Consider the following 8,642-nt stretch of genomic DNA (forward strand, 5'->3'; position numbering starts at 1 on the left):
GCAGGGGGTGTATTTGTACATAGTGTCATGTCCAGGGGGTGTACTTGTACTTCAAGCTGCCTCACGCGATGGAAACAGGAGTTAGTCTCCTGACCCTAGGGGCCACATGGCTCGGGAACAGTCTGTTCCCAAGGCTACTTAGACTTAGAGATCATACACTATGGTCTTTTCTTCACTGAGTTATGGACATACACACTGATTTCATTCGTCGAGTGAAAATCTGAATAGTGCTTTCTGTGAAGAGAAACTGCTCAGCATGTTGGGAGATGCTTTTGGGATGCGAAATAAGGCTCATAAAGCCTCATAAGCCTCATAAAACATTTATGTTTCTTTCACAACGAGTCGACGAGGGCTTGCGCTGGGAGGAGAGGGTGAGTGGCGGGGAAGTGAAATGAAAAAGAAGATAAAAGTAGGAAGAAATTCAGCTGAAATGGAAACTGGTAAGCCAGAAGTCATACAGATGAGTCAGGCAGATGGAGGCATGACTTCAGTGTCTTCCCCCATGGCTCCGTTTAAACTGATGAATAGTTCCATGGGGTCTCACATTAGTCTCTTAGGTCTGACTCACCATGGGCTAAGTATAGACCCTGAGGGTCATTAATTGGCGCTTTTCCACTGCGTGGTCCCGACTCAACTTGACTTGTTTCTCTACTCCAGACTCGTCCGTACTGGTTTGTTCTGGTTTTCCACCTTAGTACCTGTTACCTTTTTTGGTATGACCTCCGCCAGTGTTCCCAGCAAGCTGTGGCAATACCAAAAGGTGACTTGAAAACACTGCCGACAGCTGAGATTTCAGAGAGAATTGTCGGTGTTCGACACGGGACACAGCCAGTGGTGGAAAAAGTACAATTTTTTTTTACTTAAGTAAAAATATCAATACAGCAATGTAGAAGTGCTCTGTTACAAGTAAAAGTCTGGAATTCAAAATGTACTTTAGTAAAAGTACAAAAGTATTGGTATCAGGTATCAGCAGATCTACAAGCTCACAACGCATCGGCTATTTTCAAATAGCCTATATATAAAACAGGGCTAAAGTGGTTAATGTAGGTTTTATAATATAATAATGTATATCTGCAAAGTAACTAGTAACTAGAAGTTTTCAAATAATTGTAGTGGAGTAAAAGTACAATGTTTGCCTCTGAGATGTGGTGGAGTAGAAGTAAAAGTATAGACAATTGGAAATACTCCAGTAAAGTAAAAAATACCTCAAAATTGTACTTAAGTACAGTACTTGAGCACATGTACTTAGTTACTTTACACAAGCTGGACACAGCACATCCTAAGCCATATTCTGCTTCTATTGGTGGGTGTTTGACATAGGGGGTAAATAAGTGAATACCATGTTCTTGTATCTTTATGAGGCCCTAATATCCTCATTAGCAGATGATGAAACAGCCTGGCGCCTGTGGGCATAGCCAATCCTCATACCTTCAGAGGGCTATGTCTTCCGTGTTAGGGCAAACATTTAGATTTGGTGTTAGAATTCATGTGAGGTTATGTTAGGTTAAGCATGTGGTTTACCGCAAAATCCAAGAAGTTAATCGAACCCAGAGTTACACTAAGACTTGGGGATTTGCTGTGTATGAAGATTCAGGTTGTGGGTTTGGAGTTATAGGCAAGGAATGTACAAATGGCAATTATAGTAAGATGGTCCTGTGCTGTGTGTGTGTGTGTGTGTGTGTGTGTGTGTGTGTGTGTGTGTGTGTGTGTGAGACAGCCTTTAGGATTTCTATACAGGCCTGTGATAGCACATGAAAAACAGGGGCGCGCGGACACAGGAAATGACGTGCCCTCTGCACACAAGAGATTAGACACTTTTGCTGACACAAGTTGCAAAGCATGCAGGCCACACACACACACACACACACACACACACACACACACACACACACATCTGGAAGTGAGTTCTTAGTCTTCCCAGAACTATGCTCTGGAATCTGCCAAATATAAAGCGCATTCCAATGGAATATTTTTGGAATCCTGTGTCAGTTGTTACATAAATAAACAAGCACAGGACAGGACTGATGTACACTGAGTCCACCCACACAGGCATATCAGTATAGTTTATACTTTATAAAATTACAATTCAATTAAAGTAGCCTTTCCTCAGAAGCTGACTGAGATGGAATATGTTTGTCCTGAAATCAGAATTCCTCCGATCCTCCATGTTCTTTGGAATTGTGGACGGGTAAGACACTTTATTCACTGACCTTTCATAAAGTTTCAAACATTACTGAAACATCCAACACAGTAACCACTTGAACCCTATATACTTGAAAATAGCAGAGCTTCAAGGCAAGCTCACAATGTGTCGCATAACACACACGCACACAAAATATGTTTGTTACTGTGGGTTGGACTTTTTTTTCTTTTTTAGCTTATATGCTTCATTGACCACATATTGGTGCACCAAGACTACATGTATATAGTTATGCTGGGTGTGCTGCTTGCTATGCATTTAAATCAAAGTCCTTTATAATTTTGCACCATTATTTCTCTCTCTCTCTCTATCGCTCTGCTAGTGTTCTCTCTGGTATTGTGTGTGTAGCCCTGGCCCACATACAGCATGCTACTATAAAGAGGAGAGCACAATTCGACAATTGTAAACACCTGCCCATCAATTAACCATGGCACTGCTCCCTGAGTTACCCCCATCTCCATCTCCGCCCACAGCCGTCTTGAGTGAAAGTGTACATAAATCAGATGCTAATAAAAAGGGCACCAGAACTAAATAATTTCACAATTATGTACAAAAAAACCTTCAACATTGAAACCACATTGGCTCTTTTGCCCCCATATTAGGAGTGTTAAAATTGGCCCATTAGGACCTGTTGGCATTGTCCACAAGGACCTTGTTAGCAAATTTTAGGACCTTCGTTAGGACCGGTTAGGATGATGTTAGGAAGTGTTAGGGCCTGTTAGGATGATGTTAGGAAGTGTTAGGACCTTGTTAGTATGTTGTTAGGCAGTTTGCAGTCTATTCGCCGGCAGTAGTATAGTAGCATATAGTAGGATACAACATTTTTTAATTCAAAACTAATTCACAAAGTGAATGTATGTATCTCAGAGTTACAAATGGATAAATTAACAATGAGGATTTTATTATATCAAATATGTGTGACTGAGGTGTTGACATGTCATGACAGGTCTCATGATACAATTGCTTCTATTTTAATGGCTAGGTTGGCCTGTAATTTCACTGATGACAAAATTAACATAGCGTTCATTCCTGAAGGTGACTGTGTATGTGTGGACAGAGATGAGGAAACTAAGGTTACGTGGTGGTCTGGTGGATTAGTAAGAGGAACTAGCTCATGGAAAATGGGGAAATGGGGAAAGTGTGCATGTTACATAGAATGTAGGCAGTACATTTCTGATAAATGCCTAAGTTGTAAAGGATGGAAGTGGTCGAAGATAAAAGAGGAATGAGCACTTTTTTTTTTCTCAATGCGTGCATGCGTGCCTGTGTACATGCGTCAACTAATTGATGCTGAAGTGCTTCAATGGGCATCATTCATACCTCGTGCTCAATTATAATAAAAGGTTTGGGCTATCAATACACCAGCACTATGCTTATTATTTTTTTAAACAACATAGGTTGCCTGACAGATTTGTTGTTAATGGGAACAAATGGAGTGAATTGTGTGTTACTACTGTAGCTAGGTTGTCCATTCATCTTTGTGTGTACTATGTCTGGGAAGTGTTTCTGTCCATTGAAAGATAGGCAATTAACAGATAATAAAATATGCATCTCCCTTTCAACACTAATTAGTTCTTTATCTGCAATCCAACAGACTCATGAAAAATGTTGACAAATAATGAACAGATTAACTTTAGCCCTGTAGGCTATACTTCATCGTACAAATAGTGAAAATCACGGCACGTCACGATGCGAAGTGTTGTGAGATTGTAGAGCAGCTATTTTCCCTATTATTTTTAATTACATTGTTTTGGGAAAGATTTCCCCATACTGTATATTATAATGACGTGCCCAAAATAGGGACGCCAGGGTTAATGTGGTGAATCGATTATGAAAAGAATAGCTAATTGCTACCGCTTGTCCAGTGGTTCTCAAAGTGTGGTCCAGGGACTCTCGGAGTACCTTTGAGGGGGTTCCAAGCGGATCCTTACAGGTGTCTAACCCTGAGAGTGTACACATGGAACCAAATGGACCCTTACAGGTCTCTAACACTGAGAGTGTACACATGGAACCAAATGGACCCTTACAGGTCTCTAACACTGAGAGTGTACACATGGAACCAAATGGACCCTTACAGGTGTCTAACACTGAGAGTATACACATGGAACCAAATGGACCCTTACAGGTCTCTAACACTGAGAGTGTACACATGGGACCAAATGGATTTGTCCCAGTTTTCAAATAATTGTAGTGGAGTAAAAGTACAATATTTGCCTCTGAGATGTAATGGAGTAGAAGAAGTACTGGAAATTGGAAATACTCTAGTAAAGTAAAAGTACCTAAAAATGTTACTTAAAGGGATACTCCACTTTCAAATAAAATAAACATTTAAAAAATATATTAAAAATAAATGAAAAAAGTAATGGAAAAATCACGGCCCCCTCACGCATTAGAGTGTCCTACTAATGTGTGAGGGGGCCGTGATTTTGCCATAACTTTTTTCATTTTTAAAAAATATTTATTTTTAATGTTTATTTTATTTGAAAGTGAAATATCCCTTTAAGTACAGTGAGTAAATGTCCTTAGTTACTGTCTGATGGTAATGGTTACAGGCAACCATGCTGGGAGAAAGAGAACTATTAAGCCTATATGGCATCTATTGTAGTCTGTGGTTGTGAGAAATAATGCCACAGTCAGGTAGGAATCAATCCAGATTCTCATAATTTCAAGTGGTGGAAAGTACATTTACTAAGTACTCTACTTAAGTATTTAAAAAATATATATTTTACTTTATTGGAGTATTTCCAATTTTCAGTATTTTTACTTCTACTCCACTACAATTATTTGAAAACTTTAGTTACTAGTTACTTTGCAGATATAAATTCTTATATTATTAAACATACATTACCAACTCGTCGCGATGTGACGCGTTGTGAGCTTGTAGATCTGCTATTTTCAAACATATTAGTACATTTACTTTTGGTAGGCTACTTCGTATATTTTAATGCCAGTACTTTGGTACTTTTACTCAAGTACATTTTGAATTCCGGACTTTTACTTGTAACAGAGTATTTCTACATTGCAGTATTGATACTTTTACTTAAGTAAAACATTTGAGTACTTTTCCCACCACTGCATATTTCTAGTGCTTCAGTCACTGAGCTTCTGATGTGTGAATAGCCTTCCTGTGTGTGACTCCACAGCGGCACCCAGTGGCAGCATCTTTAATTGATAGTTCATTGTTCTCGAGGCTTTGTCTCCCTTGGTGGAGTGATGCTGCTGTGTAAGAATACACAATACAACACAATTAATACACAGATTCACCTTAACCAATGTAATTAAGCCAACAGAAGTTTTAACTAGCCATAAAAAGACATCAAAATCAAAAATCAACCACAAAACCGAGCATTAATTAAAAACCTTAATTCTGAGAAATGTGGTGCGGCGGCGCCGTGGCTTAGTTGGTTAAAGCGCCTGTCTAGTAAACAGGAGATCCTGGGTTCGAATCCCAGCGGTGCCTTTTGCCCATAAACCCGAGATTTGATCACTGTTCATTAAGTGTGCAAAATGTCCTGCATTGTTCCCAGGGGTGAGCTGAAGGGGGGGTCGGCGACCCCTTAGTTCTGACACTATGGGGCTGGGGGCTCGCGCGTGCTCCACATGCACGAGCAGCTCCACATGCACGCGCGAGCACACACCGTCAGCCGCCCGCGAGCCGCCAATCATTAACACAACAACGCACCGTCAGGGGCGAGCCGTCTTTAACACCTTAAACAATGGCCTCAACCTGGCTGCTTTGCATAGGCTACTCGAGAAAAGCCATGGAGTGTGAAAGGGTTAATCGCTTATCAGAGGACACAAGAGCTAGTTATCCCTGTCTAGCTCTGGTCCATAGCGTTAGAAGGAGTTCTCCTTAACGTTACGGTACTTTCCATTCTTTCCCCTCGCACCACGGTAGCGCAGCCTCTCGTCTGTAGTAAAAATAAAAAATACAATTTTGGTACTCACCAAAACAAAGACGGTTTAATGGAGTTGAAAGCCTATTCTACTAAGTGGGAACACCCTGAGCCCCCACCTCACGTCTAAAATACACTTTTTGGCCAGAAAAGAAAATATTTCACCGGAAGGAAGAATCTGGTCAATAGGAAAATTCCATTGACCATATCTGTAGAGGGCACTGTGGAGTAACCAAAAACGGGTTTTAATTCCGGTGAAATATTTTCCTTTCTGGCCAAAAAGTGTATTTTAGACGTGAGGTGGGGGCTCACAGTGTTCCCATTTAGTAAAGTAGGCTTTCAACTCCATAAAACCGTCTTTGTTTTGGTGAGTAGCAAAAGGGTATTTTTTATATTTTTTACTTGTTTTAAAAACCACTGTTTTGAAAGCAATGTAAGTCTTAAAAAAAAAGTAATTCAAGTAAAGACAAGTTGACTGATTATTTTAAGTACTTATGTGTGGGTGAATCTATGTAAAGGGATTTTATATAAAACTAAAAGGAAAATAAAATAATTAATTAATTGAAACAAAAATAAAAACAACAAATGAACAATGCAACAAAATAATAAGAAATATAAATACATTAATAATCACATGTTGAATACAGTATTTCAACTAGCACTGAGCTGAGTGGCTATGTGCACATGCCCACGCGCGTGCACGTGACGTCATAAAATATAGCCCCCATAGTTCAAAAATCCACAGCTCACCACTGATTGTTCCCATAATATGGGAATTATGGTATGATGTGGATTTCTCAGACCAAGAAGGATGACGTCCATTAAGCCTAATTAGTTAACGCCCACCACGGAGACTAAGCTATGTTTTATAAATCAAATAAAAAACGTTGTATTTTGTATAAATCTCAAAATGTTGCCAATCCGCTGCGAGCAGGGTTCGAACCTGCGCGGGAAGATCCCATTGGATTTCAAGTCCAACGCCTTAACCACTCGGCCATCGCAGCTCGTCCACCTAACCATCCCAAAGGTTGTAGAAGAAGAAAAAGACTCCCAGGAAAACGAGCGTGGAAGTTCATCTAAGAGTAGAAGAAGAACAGAAAGGAGGGAATGCAGATATATTATAACTCTATGATTATAACTCTATCGGGAAATGCAGGTCAAATAATGGGGAAAATCGGGATTCTTGTGGAAGCCATCCCAGGAACATAAGGTTAAGGTTGGTGACTGGTCCTTGCTTTTGCAATGTGATAAAGGGTTTCTAACCACATTTTAAATGACTATTAAGGCGATTAATTGTCTTTGGTAAAAATGTATTAACATAAAGCCCTTCAGAACAACACTTTTCTTTTCTTTCTTGGCACATACACGACTAGGAACTGTCCTCCCGCAAATAGCCTGTAGCAGGCTTGCATATTCAGAGAGCTCTGTTGACAGTATTTTAAGTTCAAAGTTACCACAGTCACTAGTTTAGTTTCAGGTTTTTGAATCACTTGCACGTGCAACGTTTTTGTAGCCTACTTTTTTGAGAAACTGTACCATACTCACGGAGGACAAGGAGGCAGGGACAACACAACGTTTCTGGATGTTTACTGAGTTAACACAAATACAAAATAAAACAAAAATACAATGTTGTCCAAACACCGAGTGCAATTATTATTCTTGTGTTCTCGCAATTCCACTAACAGAGTGGTCAAAACGGTTCAAAACCACTATATTTTCCACTAAAGAAAGGACAAAACCTAGCGATACTTCCCTGTTCAATCAGCCAACTTCAGTCCGCCTGTGTGATTGCTACAGCACTACACAACTCTAGGTGGCGCACTTTGCATTTGACCAAATTCTCAAAATGTTTTAATTTGAGGCTACATATTTAATATGTAGCCTAATATATTAAAACAGAAATATGCTAATGTACGTGTATTGTTTCAAAGTCAAACAAGACAATATTCCAATATATAACAAATTGTGTGAAACAGTCTTTTCTTATTTTCTTTTTTGTTTTACTGGTTTGGCTCTTACAAGCTTGTCACCCTTCCACTAGATGGCGTCAAAACCTCCTTTTTATAGCGCAAGTCATGATGCCAGCACAGATTTAGCATTTTGTTCCTTCTGACTTGCCATACAAACAGGTTCCGGTGCAGTGTTGCCATGTCTGCTTATTATAAGCGGCTTTGGCCTTCTTTTCCTGTAAAGTTGCTTGTAAATATTTGTTTGGGGGGGCTTGTTTCTAAAGTGTAGTTGTTTATTTGGGCTTTGCTTCCAAAAGTAAAATGCTTTTTATAGAACAATACGGAGGATACGGATACTTAGACTAGGGCGTTTAATATTTTTTACATCCGTGGCCGTGGGGTCAGCACTTTATATTTGAAATGTGAACGTTTATGTAGATGTACGGGTTGTAAATGTAAAACATTCTCAAACCAGGAACAAGTGGTTCCACGACGCTTGTGAGAGACGAGCGTCGTGTGAACCATGGATAGTAGCCTAGTTCCTTCTATCTTGTGGGCTTGTTTGGTTGCTTATTTCTCTCTCTAAACCTGGCAGCA

The sequence above is a fragment of the Gymnoscopelus braueri genome, assembly GCF_963280865.1.
Source record: "Gymnoscopelus braueri genome assembly, chromosome: 15".
Taxonomy (NCBI): domain Eukaryota; kingdom Metazoa; phylum Chordata; class Actinopteri; order Myctophiformes; family Myctophidae; genus Gymnoscopelus; species Gymnoscopelus braueri.